We start from the raw sequence: 21,418 nt of genomic DNA, 5'->3' as shown, positions 1-21,418 counted from the left end.
CATATATATACTTATACTATATATATGAGACTTGAATAATATATGAGACTTGAAGTTTTATTTTTAAATGCACTTAAAATTTCTATTTAAAAGGAACTCCCTGGCCAATTAAACTGTTTTGTTGATTTGATTTCAAATGCAATCACATTTTATTTCTCTGATAGTGATGGAAAATAAATTCATATGAAAATGTGGGAAAAAAGAAGTGTGGCATTGTAATTCATGCAAGTCTTGGGATTTATGCACGAAAACTAAAATGCTGCAGTGTTCTCAGTTTCTTATGCTGCTTAAAACTTTTTGTCTGATATCTGAGTACAAAAAATGGAAACTCAGGTTTGCAACTAAATTGTGCTATAATTTCAACACATACTGTCTTTTACATCAGATTCTCAGGAAGCGCAGGTCATAATGCAGCTTAGGAGGACCCGGAAGTGGTTCCACTTAAACTTTTTGGGTGCAGTTTTGGGGAGTTGTATGTCCCTGACATACTCTTAGTTTCAATCTGGATTCAGTTGCTCTTTGAAGTCACACTGAATCCCTAATGGGTACTTGGGGCCTCAGACTAATGTGTTATAATGTTGAAGTTATTAATAAAGCCCCTTTGGAAAGTAAACAACTCCCAGTAATGGGCAGTTAAATATATGACAAAATGACAGATGATGGCAAAGCTAATGTCTGCGTGGGTGACACACATCCACCGAGCCCACGACGGATATTCGCAGGTCCTGGGGCAAGGGTTTAAGTGGAGACAACCATATGCCCAAGTACATAGACACAGATCAAGCTCCAAAAGTGTTACACAGAAATATGGGCTCCTCGCCACCTTGACAAATCCACCTCCCTAAAGACGCAGGAGGCCAGGCTGGAGCTGCGGCTCTCAGCCTCCCAGGGGCCCTTGGTAGCCTCTGCCACCGCCTCCCTCTTCCTACTCCTGCTGGGGGGACCACAGTCCACCCCCTGCCTAGCTGCTTCTCGGGCCTTCTCACCTGGCACCAGAACTCAGAATGGCTCCTTAAGGGTTCTCCCCAGATGCTGCACACAGCATTTCTGCCTAAGAGCCCCTGGGGCTCATGGCCATAACAGCTGCAAGCAAGGCCGGGGTGTGCGGTCCTCCACAGGTACCCATGTGTCCAGGTGGAAATGGCAGCTCTATTGTTAGAGAAGAAAGGGAGGGTGGGTCCTGAGAGACACCAGAGTCTCTGCCACAGAACCAAGAACACCTGCAAACCTCACCAACACACGAGGAGCCACTGCACCCAGTACCCCACAACCCCAGGGCCTTCCTATGAGGTCCACACTCTGCCCGAAAGACATCTGTGCCAGTGGGAAGGCAGAAGGTCAGGGATGGTGCCGCCTGGACTCTCCAGGTGGGCACAGCCAACTAATGATGCCAGCGAGGGTGGCCAGCCCTTACAACCACATTCCAGCCAATCGGAGGCTCTCTTCTTTCCCGGAACCAATCGTGCGAGTCTTCTCCAGAGACGGAGGCGGTACACACAGGTCCAAGGTGAGTATCATGACCGGAAGGAAGTCATCCAACGGTATCAGAACAGAAACTGCCACTGGGCTGTTTGGCTAGTGAACTACTGGGGGACTAAGGATAAAATTTGCACAGGTACCAGGACAGTTCTACAAGTAATGGCTGCACGCACAGCGGCGAAGCTGATGAGATGCTGTTCAAGCAATCACTAGAAATACAAAAAGACATTTCCAAGAGATGTTAGGCCAGGTGCATACAGGAGCATACAGCAGAAATGAAAAATAATCTCAAGGATGAACATCGCGGATTCTCCTGCAAGCCCCAGGTGGGAAGGGCTGCTGAAGAGGGAACGGATGAAACGTCACAGTGGGCAGCTGTCTAGGCGGCGCCTCTCTACCTTGGTCCCAGCTGGCAGCAACATGGCAGGAGGCACCAGGTGTGCCGCATGAAACCGGAGAGTTTCGGCCAGGCAAACCCAAGGCCCTCATGCCTCATTAGAAAGGCAAGAAGAAATTACAGAGATTCCGTACGAGTCCGTTCTCACACTGCTATAAAGAAATACCTGAGACTCAGCAATTGATAAAGAAAAGAGGTTTAATTGGCTCACGTTCCCCAGGCTGTATAAGAAGCATGAGGCTGGCGTCTGTTCGGCCTCTGGGGAGGCCTCAGGAAACGTCCCGTCATGGCGGAAGGGGAAGCAGGTATGTCTTCCATGGCTGGAGCAGGAGCAAGAGAGGGGGAAGGGGCCACACACTTTTAAACAACCAGGTCCATGAGAGCTCACTCATTCACTCCACAGTACCGAGTGGGGGCGGAGCTAAGCCATTCCTGGAGCTCCGCCCCTGCGATCTGGTCACCTCCCACCAGGTCCCAGCTCCAACCCTGGAGATGACAATTCAACATGAGATTTGGTAGGGCACAGGTGCAAACCGGATTCTATTCACAAACCAGTTACCAGGAAATTCATTCTAAATCTAGACATCCCCTCTGTCTTACCATCACAAAACCGAGTTCTAGTCAAAGCCAAGTTTGGTGGGCAGGTGGAGGAGGTTCCCATGATACTAGGAAGTTTGTTCCAGTAGTTCCAAGAACTGTGCAAATCAAAAAAGCTGCGACAGGAACACAGGTTTGTTATATCGTCTGTTTTAGGAAGATGCGTTTTCGTGCAAAGTGTAAGCTCTGCAGGTACTGGAGGGTGGCTCCCCCTTCCCAGCAACGATCATGAAGAAGGAACATCTGATTTGGTGCTAACGAACTCCTCACATCCAAACAGCCCGGCACACTGATTTTGAAAAGGAACAAGGCCAAGGGCATTCTTTTGCCATGAAAAGTGTATTTCCAAGGAAAATGAGGGGCCCGTTTGATTCTCTTTAAAGCACACACAGAAGTCGACTTTGTAGACAGCTTTGAGCCGCTACACCTGTGACCCATTTGAGTGAGAATGTCCTCACGGGCTTGTTGGCTTCCACTATTCCACCCAGACAGCTTTCATGAAAAAGTTTAAAATCAAGGTTAATGGAGTGATTAAATTGAGATTCTAGCAGAGAGCACCCCCCAGAATCACTGCACCTGGAGATGAGGCTAGTGCCAGGCCCAACACCGGGCCCGTATGGTGACAGGGGCCGTCTTACCACTACCTTCCGTGAGTGCTCACGTGTGGGGCCTGGCGTCGACGTGACTCAAAGGTAAAGCTTCCCAGGTTGACATGACACTGGTGGGAGTGGGTGCACTGAGGCTGGTGGAGGTGAGGAGGGCGGTTAACTTTATCACAGGATTCTGTCTCCTTCTGGGTATGTTCGAGATTTTCCATAATGAAAAGTTAAAAAGCAGCAACAGAAATAAGAAATCACAAAAGAAGAACGTTGATAAATGTGACTAAGTAGAAATGTGAAAACTTCTAAGGCGATTTGATAACCCCAGTCTCGATGAAGGGAACCTACCACAGCAACCAGGAGGCAAGACAGCCAGGGCCAATGTTGACAATCTGTGCAAAGCTCGTAGAAATGTTTTAAAACCATGGACAAATCCCAAAAGACGAGACACAACTGTGCGGTAAACATACAGAAAACTAACAAGCCGTCCGTAGTTTTTAAAATTACAAGTAGCCGGGCGCGGTGGCTCACGCCTATAATCCCAGCACTTTGGGAGGCCAAACCGGGAGGATTGCTTTAGTCCGGGAGTTCAAGACCAGCCTGGGCAACACGGTGAGACTCTGTCTTACAAAAAAACTTGAAAAAAACAATGAGCCAGGCATGGTGGTGCACACCTGTGGTCCCAGCTACTCGGGAGACTGAGGTGGGAGGATTGCTTGAGCCTAGAAAGTCAAGGCTGCAATGAGCTGTGATCACACCACTGCACTGCAGCCTGGGCAACAGAGTGAGACCCTATCTCAAAAAATAAATAAAATAAAATGTACAAGCAGAGGTAAAAGAGAAAGACGATTTGGGGCCTGTGTATATTTCAACAATCCATCCTGTTAAATGCTGGGGAGGGGGTGTGGACATGAATGGCCCTCAGGGCCACAGCCGGGGGACCATCACCATGAGAGGCTGCAGAGCCCTTCAGAGCCTCACAAACGACTGTGCCCTGACCTGATGACACTTCTGGGCATCTGTGCCCAGGACATAAACATTACGGAAAACCTCTTATGTCCAAAGATGCTCATTTCAGCATTATTTAATGAACAACTGGAAACACCTGGGAATATTTAACAGCTGGGAACTGGGTGGTGCTTAGGTGCTCAGTGAGTGGGCAGCATCTGCAGCGGGCAACAGACCAAGGCTGCCCTGTGAGGCGAGACTCACGGAGGGCCAGCTGCCCACGGACCCTGCCTGTCTTAAGACAGTGTGAGGAAAAAGCAACCAAAAACTCATCCATGCCGTCCGAGGAGGCTGCGGGGATGGGGGCTGAAATTTTTGCAGGATCCTCTTGGAGTTCTAGACCGTGGATCCCTAAGTTTCCCCTTTTCTGATGTCAGGAGTACACACCACCCTTAATTCATGGTGTTTACATTCGTGAGAATCGGCTTTAAAGCTGCCCTTCCTGCCTCGGCCACAGAACACGGTTTCCTCAACGAATTAATAGCTGCCCCAAAGAAAAAAGGTAAAATGCAGGGACAGTATTTTCTAGCACATTCCTCTGAGCTCTCTCACCCCCAATCCCAAAGGACATCCGGTCCCCATTCCCCCATGTGCAGAACACGCCCAGAGGAGGCCTTGGCCTCAGTCAGGTGAGCAAAGCGTCTCTCTCCCTGGGGGGTGTGTCTGTCTGGCCAGGCCAGGCCGACCAGGGCAGCCCTTGCCACCAGAGAGTCAGTAAAGCCACTTGGAGCTTCCAGTCATTCACAGTAAGAATGTCAGGCCCCAGGCATGAGGGTGACGCAGGTGGGACTTGTCACCTGACCTGCCACTCTTCCAGATGGGACTGTCCTGAGAATGGCATCAGGCAATGCGTATAAAGGCACTTAGCTCAGTTTCTGGCCACAAATGGCTATTCTCAATGTTGTTCTGGACACCACATGTCTGCTTTGTTCCACAAAGTCCTTGTTTGCGAGATAGTTAACAGCAGCTCTTGGGGGAGCCCCCGGGGGCCGCTGAGATGCACCCCCAGCGCCCCTGCTGGACTGAGGCCACTTTCTACTTCCCAGCTCAGCCTCAGCCTCCAGCCTTTTCCAGAAACTGCCCTCAGCCTGAGAGAGGGGTGCCTTCAGGGTAGCCCACACTTTAGGAGCAGTCCATGTGGGATCACAGAGGGCAGGGCTGAGTCCATGGGGCTGGCTGAGGCCTCTGTTGAGACTGCATCAAAGCTCAGCGCCTCTGCCCGGCCCTGCCACCTCCCTTCCTTCACATGGGAGGGGCTCACCAGTACCCCCAGTGAACCCAGGGTCTCAGAGCCGCCTGCTGGAAGATCTAAACCGCACCATGAGAGGGGGGAGCAGAGGACACCCCTGTCCTTTCAGTGGCACAAATTCTAAGATAAATTTTAGAAAGGTAAAAACAAGAAAAGTTCACATTGTGGACAGAAGAGAAGAATTATGAGTTCTCAGCTCAGTCAAGCCTCTTCATTTGCAAGGACAGAAACCCCCTGTGGCTGGGGCCAAGGAGGACGGGGCGCTGGAAGACCAGGCATCCTGTGGTCACTCCAGGCTGCCCCTCACCCGGCTCCCCCTGCCTCTGCCAGCCCTCCCACTCCTCTGCTCTGGGCTCCTGTGTTCCCCTCAGAGCCTGGCAGAAACTGTCTCCCTTGCCCACATGCCCACTGCCACCAAACTGCGAGTCCTGCCTCGTGCCTTCTGCCCTCAAAAGAGAATCCGACTGACATCTGTTCAGCTCTCGGCCCGTGCAGACACAGAACACGTGCTTCCCACAAGTGGACCCGTGGCTGTCTTAGAGTCCAGCTCACGCTGACCCCCAGCATGGGAAAGCCAGCTCCGTCCTGCCGCTGGGCTCCTTGAACGCACAAACCAGTTCCTGCCTCCAGGCCTTTGCACAGGGTGTTCCCCGCCTGGAATGCCCTTCCCCGCCTGGAATGCCCTTCCCCACCTGGCAACCTCCCCTTCATCCTGTGAGCCTGAAGGTCAATGGGCCTCCCTTCTAAGCCTCCCTCCCCCAGACACTCTCATCAGCAGCATATGGGGAGGAGGAAGAAAGGTTTTCTCAGCCTCAAGAGACACAGAGGTGGCCAGGGAGGCCTGGCCTGTCTGCAGAGTCTGCGCGGCATGTGCCTCCTCCAGACGGTGACCTCCAGCCCAAGTCCCACCCTCCGTTTTCCTCTGCAAGCTGATGCCGGCCTCTCTCAGGGTAGACTTGAGTATGGACGTTCATGAGGCCTCATGGCCGGTTCACTTCTCAGCAGGGGGAGACCAGCCATGGGTCCAGGAGTCTCTGTTCCCCGGATGACCAGAGATGGCTCCCGGTGCTCCGAGTCTGTAAGGGAGTAACCGGGAGGGTGATGGACGGGCAGGTGCTTCGAGGCCTGGGGCTGAGCCTGAGGTTCCCTGAAGTTAGCAACATCCTTGTCCTGCCAAGGCCTCTTTCTGGGCTGAGCAGGGGGTGGGCACTGCCACCGTGTGTCTGAAGCCCCCTCTCCTTCCTGCCATCCACCCCTTCTCACTGAGATGGGCAGTAGTGGGCTGAATGGCAGCCTCTGTCCAAAAGCTGTGCTCACATCCTACCGTGGGAACCCGGTAAGTGAATTGATCCAGGAAAGCACCTGTGCGGAGATAAAGGGCTCTCCGGATGGGCTCAGCCTGGGTTTTCCAGGGTGACCCTGAATCCAGCGCAAGGGTCCTTACTGGAGACAGAAGAGGAGACGCAGGGAGAAGGGAAGGGGTTCTTGGGAGACGGAGGGGCCTGGCGGGGATGCCGCCATGTGCCATGGAGTGCTTGGGGCCACAGATGTGGGGGGAGGCAGGAAGGGCCCCCCTAGAGCCTCTGTAGGGGTCACAGCCCCCCGTGCACTTGGACCACGGCCTTCTGGCTTCTGGAACTGTGAGAGAACAGACTTGCTGTTTGAATCCCCCAGTGCGTGGTCCTGGGTGCCCGTGAGCCAGGCAGCCCTGGTGTGGTGTCTTGTTGCTCTTCAGGTGTGGTGAGGCTGACGGGGCAGAACACTGGCCTTGAGAAGACAGTTCGTGGCCCACCGTTCCCAGGAGGAGGCATGGCACGCCGCACAGGGCCGGGGAACCCCGGGCGGTCAGAGGCCGAAGGAGTGAGTGGGAGGTGTGGGAAGAGCCATTCTCGTGGTCCACACAGCAGAGGCAGGATTAGCAGGTTCCGGGCGCTGGGGCTGTTCTACATTGTCAGAGCCTGGCCCAGGCCGATCAGGGCAGGGGGTGATTAGGGCCTGAAGGGAGGGTCGGAGAGAGGAGGCGGCTGGGGGTCTGGGTGGCTTGCACACGTACCACGCACATGCTCTGAGGGAATCAGTTTTTATCCCTAGGAATCGGCCAGCCCTGTGAGGCAGTTCCTCCGGTCAGAGACCCCGGATGCCAGGGCAGCACAAATGCAGCGAACAGGAAAGACAGAGAATCCACACGGCCTAGGCGAGCACCCCAGAGGGCACCCTCCGCCTGCCAGCAGGTGGCCCATCACACCAGCGGCTCTGCATCTGGGGTGTCCCGACAGTCTGTGGGGGCTTCGGAGCTCTGGGACCCCCTGAACACTGTGTGCAAAGTTCTCTAGGGGGAGGGCATGGGGACTTCGTCTGATCCCAAGGAGGTCAGATCCCTGCATCTCAGGATGATTCTGAAGCCCCAGCCCACCCCCGATGTCCTGAGCCCCCTGCTCTGCCCTCGGTGGGGCTGGCTGTTGCAGCTGCCGCCACTCAGTTGGTTTTCCCCTCTCCCCTGCAGGGCACCTGGGTTCAGGGACAGGTCTTGTTACCTGGGGCAGTAGGAGGTGCTCATGGAGTGTTCGGGATACTCCCAAGGTCAGGGCCGAGTTGCCAAGGTCAACACAGAAGAACAAGTGCAGGGTCTTGGATAGACCCCACCTGGCCTGGGAAGGCCCTGTGCTGCTGCTTCAGGGAGGATGCTCTGCCCTGTGCCAAACCTGTACAGTTGGGACTGTGCCCAGCAGCCCAGCTGGGAGACTGATGGATGGAGGAGGCAGGGTCCTCCTGCCGGCCTTGGAGCGCAAAGGCAAGAGGGAAGCCAAGGAGAAAGCCCCCCAGAGGAGGGCTGGGCACCCTCCCGGGGCCTGCGTGCCAGATGCAACCAGGCAGGAAGCAGAAGGGGGGCGGGACAGAGCAGGGCACGGCAAGAGCAGGTTGGGGACTCCTGAGCAGCCTGGCCTGAGTCCCTGGATCCTTCCTGTGGCTGCGCTGTTTTCCCCTGTCCCCACTGTGGTGCCTGTGGGCCTCTGCTGTGGGTCGCAGCAGGAAAACTCTTTTCCCCCAGCCCGCGGGGGCGCCGGGCAGAGCTGGGACTGCCGATTCACCAAGGAGGCCTGCCTGGCCCTGTCCAGAGATTCTTTCTGGCCAAAAGCCAGCTGCATCTCACCCGTCACCACAGGACGGTGACGCCTGGCCAGGCAGGGGCAATCAGGGAGTGGCACTCTGCCCTCTGGCACCTCTAAAATGTTCGGGCCGCTTGACAAAGGAGCTAAGACTCAGCGTGGCACACACCGCGCGTTTCACAACTGATTGACTGGGAGCCCCTGACCCCTGGCTGCCTCTCGCCTGGGGACCCCACCTCCCCCGACCCCGACCCTAACCCCTGGCTGCCTCCCCTGGGTTTCAGCATCACTGGCACGGAGCCCCTCTGCTCATCTCTGCCCCCACCCAAGGCCCCTCCCACAGCTGTTGTGGGGAACTGAGTCGCTCATTAGGCCTGGTGGAGATTAATGTCATCAACTCGAGGCGATTTTCACTGTCGTTAACGGTGTCCAGTCCCCTCCACCAGGCAGAAGGACGCGCCCACTGAGGCTGACTCTGGAGGCCTCCCAAGGCCGCGGTGCCCACGCGTGGAACGCCCTCCAGACCCTGCCACAAGGAGGAAGAGGGGCACGGGGCCGCAGCCAGGGCCGCACGCACCGGACGCCAGGCTGGCCCAGTGTAGGAGACTTGGCCCACGGGGGAGCCCGCAGGGGAGCGGGGCTGCTAGGCTGGGGGGTGGGCGCACCCGGCAAGGACCCCCACCTGCCCTGCCCCGCCACACCCCACCAGGCCGCTCCCACGCCCTGGCCCCACTGGGGAGGCCTGTGGACTCCATCGCCACCTGGTGGTACTGCCCAGAACCGCGGCCTCATCCGGAGGCCCCACCCCACCCGGTGCCTGCCAGCCCTGGTCCCAAACCCTGAGCCCTGCCGATGATGGAGGTGACAGTGGTGCGGCCTGCAGAAGCCAGGCGCCTCAAACCATTCCCCAATATTCTGTGGAGACATAACACTGACAAAGCGAGACTTCCCCTCACCCCCATGGGAGGCACAGGGCACTCTGGTGGGCCTCCTCTGCGGTCTCCTCTGCCAGAAGACCCCAGGGCACAGCCCATCACCCCATAGAGCAGCCCGTTGCTTTCTGGGCAGTGAGGACCTGGGATGTCCTGCCTGGTGCTTGGCTGGCATGGCTGCCCTGCACTCGCAACTCCCACGTGGCCCTAAACACCTGCTTCACTCCTCACTGTCTACATGGGCTGCCAGGCACTGCCAGCTTCTCCAGGGGCTTTCATGGTGGGACAGAGAGCAGACATACAATGCCATACGTCAGGGTGCTGGGAGATGCGCCAACTAGGAAGGTAGGACAGGGAGGTTGGGGGAGACGGAGCAGCGGGGCAGGGCAGGAGGTGACAGGCGGGTGGCCCAGGGAATGCAGGGAAGGGCTGCTAGGGACAGGCCAGATGGTGCAGAGGAGGCAGGAGGCTGGGGGGTGTGGAGTAGGGCAGGAGGGCCCCAGCTTTGGACAGGATGAGCCAAGTTCTCTGTTAGTTTATTTAGACCCTTGGATAGTTAAGCCTTGAGCTTGAGAGAAAGAAGCTGAGCTGGAAATAGAAACGTGAGCCTGTCAGCAGTTAGGTGGCATTTATGGCCACAACATGGAGCAAATAACGAGGGAGCACAATAACACAGGAGAGAGGAAAAACCGAGTCCCAGGAAAAAGAGGCTGGAGAGAAGAGGAACCAGCAGAGGAGGCCAGGCAGGGTGAGCAGTGTGTAGGGCTGGGGAAACCCACAGAGTGTGGGGCTCCAGCGATCAAAGCATCAGCAGAGGGGAAGGTGCCATTCCTTGACCGAGGAACAGCTGTTGCACGGAGCTGGGAGATCGAGCACCATGAGCACGCATCCCCTAACACCCCAGCTCCTCCATGCTGCACACACGCCCTCCTGGTACACCTGGGCACCTGCCGACCCGGTGTTCCACCGTGAGCACAACACTGGGAACGGGATACAACCGTCAGGATGTGGTTCCCCTAGATCAATGGGCAGGCCTCACTGGTCAGAACTTTGTGTCTATTTCACCCTCATGATTGTAGTAAGACCTGCTGTTTATTGGGGCTTTATGATTTCCCGGAACTATGCTACGTATTTAGATATTGGCTCCATTCAAACTGACAACAGCCTGCCTTGAGAAGTAGGTGTCACTCTTTATGGAAGAATAAACCGAGGCTCATAGAGGCCCAGAAACTTGACCAAGTATCAGCAACTGGTTTTCAGTAGGAGTGCCACCATTGGTGCCAGGCTTGCCTCCTGATTCCAAAGCCCCAGGTAGGTACCCGCCAGGTGGCCTCCAGCCCCAGCCATATTCCTGTTTGCATATTTGCACCTCATTAGCACCTTCTTTCAAGCTGGAAGACCTGAAAAATGCTCAGGACATTTTCACATGGATTATTAGTAAGGACTTCAAATGGAATCATAGAACTTTAGGTCACTGGTGCCTCCCAAATAGGGACCCAAATGTGTGGCATTGAAGAGCCTGGGGCAGGAACATACCAACAGGTATTTACTGTTCTGGGCATGTCCACATGTTCTTCTGCAACCACAGGTTCTATTGTCTAAACTCCCTGTAGTAAGTTGAGGGGCGCCCCCCAAAAAGATAGGTCCGTGTTCTATTCTCTGGAACTTCTGAATGTGTCTCTGTAGATGTTAAGCTCAGGACTCTCACTCTGTCACCCAGGCTGGAGTGCTGTGATGTGAACTTGGCTTACTGCAACCTCCGCCTCCTGGGTTCAAGCAATTCTCCTGCCTCAGCCTCCTGAGTAGCTGGGACCACAGGCGTGTGCCACCATACCCAGTTAATTTTTGTATTTTTAGTAGAGATGGGGTTTCATCATGTTGGCAGGGCTGGTCTCGAACTCCTGACCTCAGGTGATCTGCCAGCCTCGGCCTCCCAAAGTGCTGAGATTACATGCATGAGCCACCCTGCCTGGCCCTGGTTATTATTTTTGTAAATACAATAAAGTATTTTGAGAAAATATTGGCAAAAAACGTGAATAAATGTTGACAGCTGAATATTCTTAGTGGTGAGAAAGAGTGTTTGTTATATTTGTTTACTTACTATAGACTTAGAATTTATTTTAAAAACCTACTTTATACCACCAATATTATAACATTAAAGGAAATTACCAAAAAAGTTAAAATTGACTCATTATAGAAATAGACCAATAACAAGTACAAAAAATGAATTAGTAATTGAAGATCTTGCCACAAAAAAGCCCAGGCTCAGAATATTCGCTGGTGAATTCTATCAAATATTTAACAAAATGGTACCAATTCTTCACAAACACAGGAAATAAAGAGGCAACATTTATTCTCTGAGGCCAGTATTACTCCAATACAAAAAATAAGTTATGACAAGAAAACTACAGACCAATATCATGCATGAACTTAGACCCCAAGACCCTTATCAAATATTAGCACACTGAATCCAGCAACACATAAGGAGAATGATACACCACGACCAAGTGGGGTTTATCCCAGGAATGCAAGGTTGGTTTAACATTTTAATATCAATTAATTTAATACATCATGTTGATAGAATAGAGGTAAAATCCCACGTGATCATCTTGACAGACACAGGGAAAAAAAAAAAAAAAAAAACACTTAACAAAATCCAACACCCATTCATGAAAAGAATTTTTCACCAAACTAGAAATCAACTGGAATGTCTTCATTTCTATTAAAAACATCTATAAAAATCCTGCAGCTAACATTATACTTAATGGTAAGAGACTGAATGCCTTCCACTTAGGATTGGGAAAAAGGCAAGGAGGTCCACTCTCTTCACATTCATTTAACATTTACTGGAGATGCTAGCTAATGAAATAAGGCAAGGAAAAACTAAGGCATCTAGACTGAAAAAGAAGTAAAACCCTCTTTATTGACAGATATAATAGAAAACCCTAAAGAACCCATAAAACTAATAAATTTAGTAAATGAGTTTAGCAAGATTACTGGATACAAGATCAAAATCAACATATAAAGATCAAATGTACTTCTATATACTAGCAATGAATGATCAAAAAATGGAATTAAGAAAACACTTCCATTTGCAATAGTATTAATAGAGAATAAAAATACTTAGGAATGAAAGCAACAAAGGAAGTGCAAGACTTTTAAATTAAAAGCTAGAAAATGCTGCTGAGAGAAATTAGAGATCTAGATAACTGAGAGGACATTCTGTGTTTATGGATTGAAAGGCTTAATGTTGTCAAGATTGTAATTCTTCCAAAATTGATGTATAGAGTCAACGAAATCTTACTAAAATCCAGCAGGATTTTTGTGGTAGAAATAGGCAAACTGACCATAACATTTGCTTAGAAATGCAAAGAAATCCAAATAGCCAAAACAATTTTGAAAAAGAAGAACAAAACGAGGGCACTTCCACCACCAGATTTTAAAACATTCTGTAAAGCTATGGTAATCATGGCACACAGGTCAATGGGAGATGATTGAGAGTTCAGAAATAAACACATCTATGGTCTCCTGATTTTCAACAAAGCTGCCAAGACAGTCAGTAAAGAAAAGATGGTCCTTTCAACAAATGGTACTGGAGCAGTTAGATACCCAGGCAAAAAGATGAATTAGACCTTTACTGCATGTAATACACAAAAATTCACTCAAAGTGACTCATAGACCTAACTTAAAGCTATAAAACTCTGAGAAAAAAAACACAGGGGACAATCTTTGGGACCTGGGGTTAGGAAACGAGTTCTTAGATTTGATACTAAAAACATAATCCATAAAAATGATAAATTGGACTTGAGATTGAAAGCTTTTATATATACATCATAAGGCATGATGAAGACAATGAAAGACAAGCTTCATACAGGGGAAAATGTTTTACAAATTATATATCTGGTGAAATATTTGAATCCAGAATATATAAAGAACTTTCATCATTCAATAACAAGATCAACAGCCTAATTAAAAATGGATAAAAATATAAACAGGTATTTCACCAAAGACGTACAAATGGCTAATACGCCAAAAAGATGCCTGATTTCATTAGTCTTAGGGTTAATGCAAGTCAGAGACAACACCTCACCCCACTGAAATGGCTATCATGAAAGAGACAATCACAAATGTTGGTGAGGACGTGAAGCAATCAGAACCCTCGTTCACTGCTGGTGGGAATTTGACATGGTGCAGCCACTTTGGAAAATAGTTTCGCCTTTTTTCTTCAACATGCTAAACATAGAGTTATCTTGTTAGCCAGCATCCCATGCCTGGGTGCATACCCAAGAGAAATGAAACATATCGAAGGACTTGTACGAGAATGCTCACAACGGCATGATTCACAAGAGACAGCTGACTCAAATGCCCCTGGCTGGTGAATGGATAACAAACTGTGGTCTACCTCTACAGCAGAACGTAACTCATCCATTACGAAGCATGGATACATGTTACAACATGGATGTGTGTGAAGAACATCATGCTTAATGAAAGAAGTCAGATGCAAAAGACTTCACATTATGAGATTCCACTGATTTCAAATGCTCAGAAAAGGCAAATCTATGGAGACAGAAGGCATTTCTGCAGGTGCCTGATAGGGCTGGGTATGGGAGCAGGGATTAACTGCAAAGGGGTGCAAGGGAACTTTTGGTTTGGGGTGATGGAAAGGCTTGAAACGTGAAAATAAAACTGTGGTGACAGTTGCACAATGCTAGAAAATTACCAAAAATCATTGAATTGTCACAACAGGTGGATTGCACGGTACCTAAAGGAACCTCAATAAAAATAAATTATGTTAGAAATAAATCTTCTCTATAAGATCAGCATTCAAACAAAAATCACTGCCTTAGCTTTTTTAGGCTCTGTCATAGTCTGAGTGAACACTCAAATGGGTTCATTAGCAGATCTGATTTTATTGTTCATGGTTCCGTGGGATTCCACTTTACCAAGTCTGTCACAGTTGAAGGCGGGAAACCAAAATCACTCAAGATATTTTGAAGAAGAAGAAGGTCAGTGCTTGGAATCAGATGCTTGTCACTGTTGAAAGGGCTGAAGTCACAGGTGCCCAGCTGGACCTCACGCTCACCTCGGAGACAGCCCTGGAGTGACGCCGGTACCTGGTGGCCCCTCCTGAGCCCAGGGTGGCTGCCGCAGCATCACCCTTAGCCTCTGTGCTGTGGGACCTCACTCAGGAATCGGGGAATGGTGATGAGAGTTTATGGATAAAGTCATTTTATTTGGGAAAAATTAATTCCTGGAAACATCAACAGAGTATTCATTTACTCATTAAATACTTGCTTTTCTGTGGAAAGAAATGGCCTCTGTGCACCGCCACCCCTGCACCCCCAAATCCCTTTGGCACCTTCTAGAATGGAGCAGCCAGGGAAGGTGTGAGCAACATTTACTCAGTCTGTTCTCTGTGACGTCCACAAAGAGGGCCTCGCTGCACGCCCCTCGTAATGCAGGGGCTTCATGTCTGCGTTTAGGTTTTCAAATGTGGACTTTGAGAAGGTATGTCCAGTCAGTGCTTCCCTAGTCTTGTATTGTGTTCAAGGTTTTAACTACTGGCCGACCGGAGCATTGTCTGTTTGGGTCAAACGTTCACTTGTATGTATCACTCGCCTCTCAGGGCCTGTTTCCCCGGCGCGGCGCTACGCCTGGCTGGTTATTGACGCTGTCGTACTGTATGGACAGGGCGCTGGCGCTACTGACATTCTCCAGTAAGATATCAACTTCATTTTCAGAGATTTACCAGGTGTTCACATTTTTTAGCTCCATATTCAAAGACGTCTTGGCCCTGACCTTCTCGTGCCGTTTCTGGCACCCCAAGTGCGAGGCCCCCCTGGGTCCCCTAGGGCTGGCTTTGTCCCACACAGTCCTGCTGGCTGCAGGTGGCTATTCAGATTAGACCCAAATTCATTAAAGTGAAATTCAATGAGAAGTCCGGTTCCTCAGTCCCCCAGCCACATCTCGAGGGTTTGAGAGCCAGTGTGGCTCGTGGCTGCCGGAGCACACAACTCAGAGACAGGACACATGCACCACCGCAGAAGACGCCTGGCACCTCGCACACGGGCTCACAGCAGCAACCATGAGTCCGCTGCAGTTCCTTGTCCACTTCCCTTTGAGAAGTGACTTCTGAGGCGAGTGTGTCTTACCTTGGTGGGTTTGGAGCAGGTACCTGTCACCGATTCCCAAAGGACGGGATGACTCAAGGGCCCTCGCAGGGAGGAGGGCGGGGCCTTGAAAGTTGCCAACGTCAGGCTGGGTGCAGTGGCTCACGCCTGTAATCACTTTGGGAGGCCGAGGCAAATGGATCACTTGAGGTCAGAAGTTCGAGACCAGCCTGGCCAACATGGTGAAACCCTGTCTCTACTAAAAATACAAAAATTCACTAGGCGTGATGGCAGGTGCCTGTAGTCCCAGCTCCTCAGGAGGCTCAGGCAGGAGGATCGCTTGAACCCAGGAGGCGGAGGTTGCAGTGAGCTGAGATCATGCCACTGCACTCCAGCCTGGGCAACAAGAGTGAAACTCCGTCTCAAAAAAAAAAAAAAAAAAAGTTGCCGACGTGGGTGAGAGGGCTCTGTGGCAGCAGGCAGCAACTGGAGTGGGAGAGAAGGATGAAGTTGGGATTTGATGAGGAAAGGGGGCCAGCTGGGATGGGCAGGATGCACTCGCTCTGTCAGCACAACGTGCTGCCACCCCAGGGAACCTCTGCTGTGGATTTTTTTTTTTTTACCATGGACTGCCCCTTCTGTGGCACCTGTGTCCCAGATGGGCCCATACCCCAAGGACAGCCTTCTGATGGGCTGGCCAGCAACCCTGACCCTCTGACCCTCAGGGCCTGGCTCCCAGCGACAACCTGGGTTGGGAATTTGACAGTGGCAGACCAAGGGCTGAGTCAGTCCCTGGGAAAGCTGAGATGAAAATCATGAGGCGTTTGGGGTTGGGAGGCTCCCGTGGCCACCGGGCAGGGCGCAGGACAGGGAGGGGGCAGGGCGAGAGGAGGGACAGAGCCCGGAAGCCAGGAGAAGAATCCCGAGGATGGAGCTGCCCGTCCCCTGGCCCGCCCAGCAGGATTCAAGCCCCTTGCCGTGCCTGGGCCCACCTGAGCGTGGCTCTGTGCCTTGCAGTCAACATGCCCGGGGGAGAACAAGGCATCGGCACCTGGGGCCTGGCTGTGCGGGCAGTGTGGGCCACTGAGCCAGACAAAAGACGCAGCTCGGTTGGCTCGGCGGTGCTGTGTGTAGGACACGCCTTGGCCTGGCCCGTTTGGGGGAACATCTGGTTCTGATTGTGTCGTCCTACAGATGAAAACTCTTCTGGGGCAGTGAGGGGAAGGGCTTGGTGGCCTGGAGCTACGGCGTCCCCTCCATAGGCGTGCCGGCCCTTAGGAGCTGCTGAAGGCCACCTGCAGGGACCCCTCATCCCGGCCACTTGCTTGGCAGGACCTCCTGGAGTGCAGTGGCCACTGCTGGGGGCCCTGTGGGAGATTTGCTGAGAAACTGAGAAATGCCAGATTCGTACCCGAGGCCCGGAGCTGGAATGGTGCTGACATGACGGATGGCAGGGCTGACACATGGCATAGACATGCAGGCCTGGAGGCGGGTCCATTACTCCTTCAGTTTCATTAGCTGTGGGGAGAACGTCCTCTTCTCACCCCGAGCGTTCCCCAGCGCCATGCTCGCCCCGGGTACTTGGGCAGACAAGGCCAGGATCATCAGGGGCTCGGCGGGGTGTAGCATCCAGTCCTCACGCAGCACCAGGGAGGGACAGCAAGGGAGGGACGGCGATCCTGGGTGGCTCCGACCAGTTCTTTATTTTTCCATTATTTGTTGTCTAAACCCTCTGTTGCTTTTATTTTTTCCTACTTTTCTCAGTATCCTAAAAACCCTGCCAATATTTTAGAAAACATCACCTTGAATCAGATCCAAACTCGCCCCGCAGCTCCTGTCGAGCTCAGCTGTGTCCTGGGGACAATAAAACCAGCTGGGAGTGCTGGCCCAGGGTGGGCTGCGTCTGAGCCTCTCCACGCATGACATTCTCCTGCCTTGGTTCTCTGGAATCTGGGCCCTTCCTGCCTCCAGGGCCACGTTCCTGTTGCTGACAACTTCCAGGAACAACCCCCAGGAATGCACTGAGTGTGCTGATGGGGGAAACACGCTAAGTGTGGGCTGCGAGGAATCTTTTCTCATCATCTGTTGAGCTATCCACTCACTCTTCCTGTAACGCACGTCTAGTAATGTTCTCTCCGGACCGTTCCACTCAGGGAGGCTGAGGATTAGGCCATGCGACCTGCAGGGCTGCACTGGCTGGGGTGGCGCTAGCGTACTGAATGCAGCTGGCTGTGCTGCGGGTGCTCCGGGGCTATGGCGGGGAAGACGCGCTGGGGGAAGAGCATCCTGTGTGGACGGATGACGCGGACGCTCTGGTTGCACAGACACAGATCTCATCCCTCTCTGCCCCTAGGATGTGCTGGTGGCTCCACTGTAGGGCAGACACGGTCCCGGTGCTGCCTCACCTCCCACCTGGCCTGTTTCTGAGAAACGCGTTCCAAAAAGAACCAGAAGAACTCATCTTGGCACTACGAGGACATCCATCATCTCCCCGGGAAGCCTTTAAGGCCAAGTTATTTCAGCTAAAACAGCTTCTGTGCCACTAGGATCTGAGCCTCTCTATCACTGGGACCCAATCCCCTCCTGTGTAGCTGGGACCCGAGTACCCTCTCAGCGTCACCTGGACCCGACCCCCTCTCTGTGTAGCTGTGACCATGGTCCCCTCTCCATGTCAATGGAACCCTAACCCCTCTCTACAATGAAGAGAGAAAAACGCCTGTGCAGGTGGGGGGATCTCTGAATGTTCACTCTGAGTCCCAGGGGTCCACACGCTGCCCCGGGAGATCTCTGCAAGGTAACTCCTCAGGCCAGGGCCTCCCTGGCAGCCTGGAGCCTGAGGGAGACGGGGCCCTGGACAGGGTAGGCCACCTGTGGGGGCTTGCACACTGTTATTTACGAGTTTTCCTGGGGCTGCTAGCGTGAGAGGCACTCCTAGGGTCTGACCCTCTGCCCGGCTCTGCGCTGGAGGGATGGCCGGGGCGCAGCTGCAGCCACCCACAGAGGCAGCCACGTCCCAGCTGTGGGGGAGGTGAGCATGGGCAAAGCGGGGAGCATACTTCTGTCCTAAAATAGATTTTATCTCAAAAAGAAAACAGATGGGGATGGAGATGATTTTTTTCTTCTGAAAAGTGCAGGAAGCAGCATAGAGGTGCCGAGCAGCTCCCGCTCCCACCCAGATGCACTTAGAAACTTCCAGAACCCACTTGGTGCAGAGCCTCCAGGACGACCAGGCCTGGGTGGGGTTGCGGGAGGGGGTTGGGGTGGGAGTGGCAGGTGGCCTGAGTGGGGCGGCTGCGGACCCTTCCTCTCCCCAACCCTGCCAAAGTGAAGGTGAAGCCACGCCAGCAGGGATGAACGTGAGGGGCCCTGGTCCTGGCAGAACAGCAGAAGCGTGGATGCAGTCCCCACCCCCCGGAACCCTGCCACACCAGGACCATGGGTGTGGCAGGACCATGTCTTGGGCAGGACCAGACACAGAGGGAGCCAGGCGGGCAGAGCTGAGTCTCCCTGGGAAACAGCACCCAGGCCAGTGTCTCCTGCCCTCGACAGCACCTCCAGGCCAGCGCCTCCCTGGAGCAGACACACCCTTGGCTCTGCTGCTGGGGGTGGCTGAGCCACAAGGTTGGCAGAGGGGACCAGCAAACCCTGCAGAATGCGACCAGGGAGGAGTCTGGATGCAGGAGGCTGAGTTTCCTGGCTGCCTTTCCCACTTGCCTGTGAGTTTCTGTCTTGGGAATGCCCGAAAGTGTTAGCAGGTCTGTCTCAAGATTAATGCTATCTGAGTAAAGTCTTGATTCAGCAAAATTCCTCGTGACTCGGTTTTCACCACATGACTCACTGTCTACCACGGAGGGGACAATCACAAAATTTCTCAGTGCAAACATCCCACTTACTCACAGTGAACCTGGGGAGACCCTGAGTGTGGGTCCCAACCATGATTCTCAGGTCCAGAGAAGGTTAGGATGAGATTTTATGACCGGGGATGATCAGAGATACGGGTTTCCTTCTACTCTATGGATTACAGATTTGTACCCAAGTTAAGGACACATTTCTTCTTTGACAGTGTACCCTGTGGTACACTGTGGGCCTGGAGACTGATGACTGCAAGATATGTATCTGCAGCAAGGGAGAGAGAACCACGGGGCATGCAGACCCCCCACTGCAGGAGGATCCCAAGGAATTCATGGACAGTTCAAAAGCTTTGGTTTCCAAACAACACATGAAAAAGCCAATATTCTGAGGCTTTACTACACAAATACACCTCACGGTGGCACACAGCGTACTCTTAGCTCAGTTCTCGTGACAAACAATAGTGGCTCCACGAAGCTGAGGCTGCCACTATGCTCTGTGGCCAGCACAAGTGGGGCCAAGCAGTGGGAAGGCCCTGGCCACTCTGGGTCAGGGACAGGCCTGTTTGTTCACAGGGATGTGGGAAGCCTGGAGTTCTCACTCTGCAGGACAACTTTATGGAAACCCTGGGCATCCTGAGCTCCCCAGTCACCAGAAAGCAGCTGGAAGCATGAAGAACGAGAGGGAGTCAGACCAGGAGAGCAGCTGACACCCTAATCATGGCCACCCGGGGCAGTGAGCGTCTGCACACCCTCCTGTGGCCTCAGTGCCCTTCAGTGTGACCTGGTCAACTTTCCGGGGATGGCGGAGTCGTGAACCGCGTTAGCGAGGGAGGCTGCCTCACCTGGAATGGGGGGCTGGTATGGGTTGGCTGTGTCCCCACCCAAATCTCCTCTTGAGATCCCCACATGTCACGGGAGGCACCAGGTGGAGGGAATCGAATCATAGGGCGGTTTCCCCCGTCCTGTTCTCATGAAAGTGAACGAGTTCTCACGGGAGCTGATGGTTTTAGAAGGGGCTCCCCCCTCCTTCACTGGGCACTCATTCTCCTTCCTGCCGCCGCGTGAAGTAGGATGCACCTGCCTCCCCTTCAGCCACGATTGTAAGTTTGCTGAGGCTTCCCCAGCCCTGTGGAACTGTGAGTCAATTAAACCTCTTTCCTTTATAAATTACCGGGTCTCAGGTAGTTCTTTATAGCAGCGTGAGAATGAACTCATGCAGAGGCTCACCTGGGGACCCTGCTCCAAGTCAGCTGAGAGAGGAGAGCTAAGGGTCACCGTCCACAGAACAGCGGAGGTGGCTTCCAGACTTCCCACAGCCCCCCTGCAGGGCATGGGGCTTGGGGGAAGAGGGCATGGTCCGGCTCCTGTTCTAAAGCTTCGATTCTTCTAGGGAGGGCAGGGAGCACATGCAGGACGCGGGCTACCCACAGGGCCCACGGCTGCTGTGGCAAGAGCTGTTGGAGTGGAGGAAAGGGTGGAGTCCCTGCCTCGCCACTGCCCTCTGCATGCAGCCAGCATCACCCTTTGGCTTTCTGTCTGTGGGGACGTTCACAAACACTGAGCATCCTCCGTCCTTGAATTGAACTCGGCTCCAGAAAGGCCCCATCCTCGTGCAGTGGGGGAGGGAAACCAAGGCAGCCCCTGGGTCCTGAGCAATCCACCCACCCCCAGCCCCAGCCCCAGACTTTCTGGCACTATCCATCAATGAGATAGACACCATGAGTGAAATTGAGGTGAAGAAAAAAAGAGGAAAAGAAATCAAGATGAAGCCAAGAATCAAAAGAGAACTCCAAATGCACACCAAGTGATGCTGTACAGTTGCTAGGGGTGGGTTGCAAATTAGGCTCTGAGTTTCCTAGCAGTCAGAGCAAAGAGGGAAACCAGCCTGACCTTAATATAACAAGAAATATTTTTGCCCCAGTTCCCTAGAAGCCTCCAAAACAACCTGTGGAAGCCTCGGGGTTTTAGCTCATTGTTTTAAGGTTTGGGGTTTAAAATAAAGGACAGGGAGGGGAGAAATTACTTAACTTTAAAACAAGCTAACAGGCTGGGAAAGGACAGCATTTTATAATAATTTTGTACCCCACAG

Source organism: Piliocolobus tephrosceles, chromosome 11, assembly GCF_002776525.5.
Source record: "Piliocolobus tephrosceles isolate RC106 chromosome 11, ASM277652v3, whole genome shotgun sequence".
Taxonomy (NCBI): domain Eukaryota; kingdom Metazoa; phylum Chordata; class Mammalia; order Primates; family Cercopithecidae; genus Piliocolobus; species Piliocolobus tephrosceles.
The sequence above is the reverse complement of the archived record's forward strand: the minus strand, read 5'-3'. Positions refer to the sequence as shown.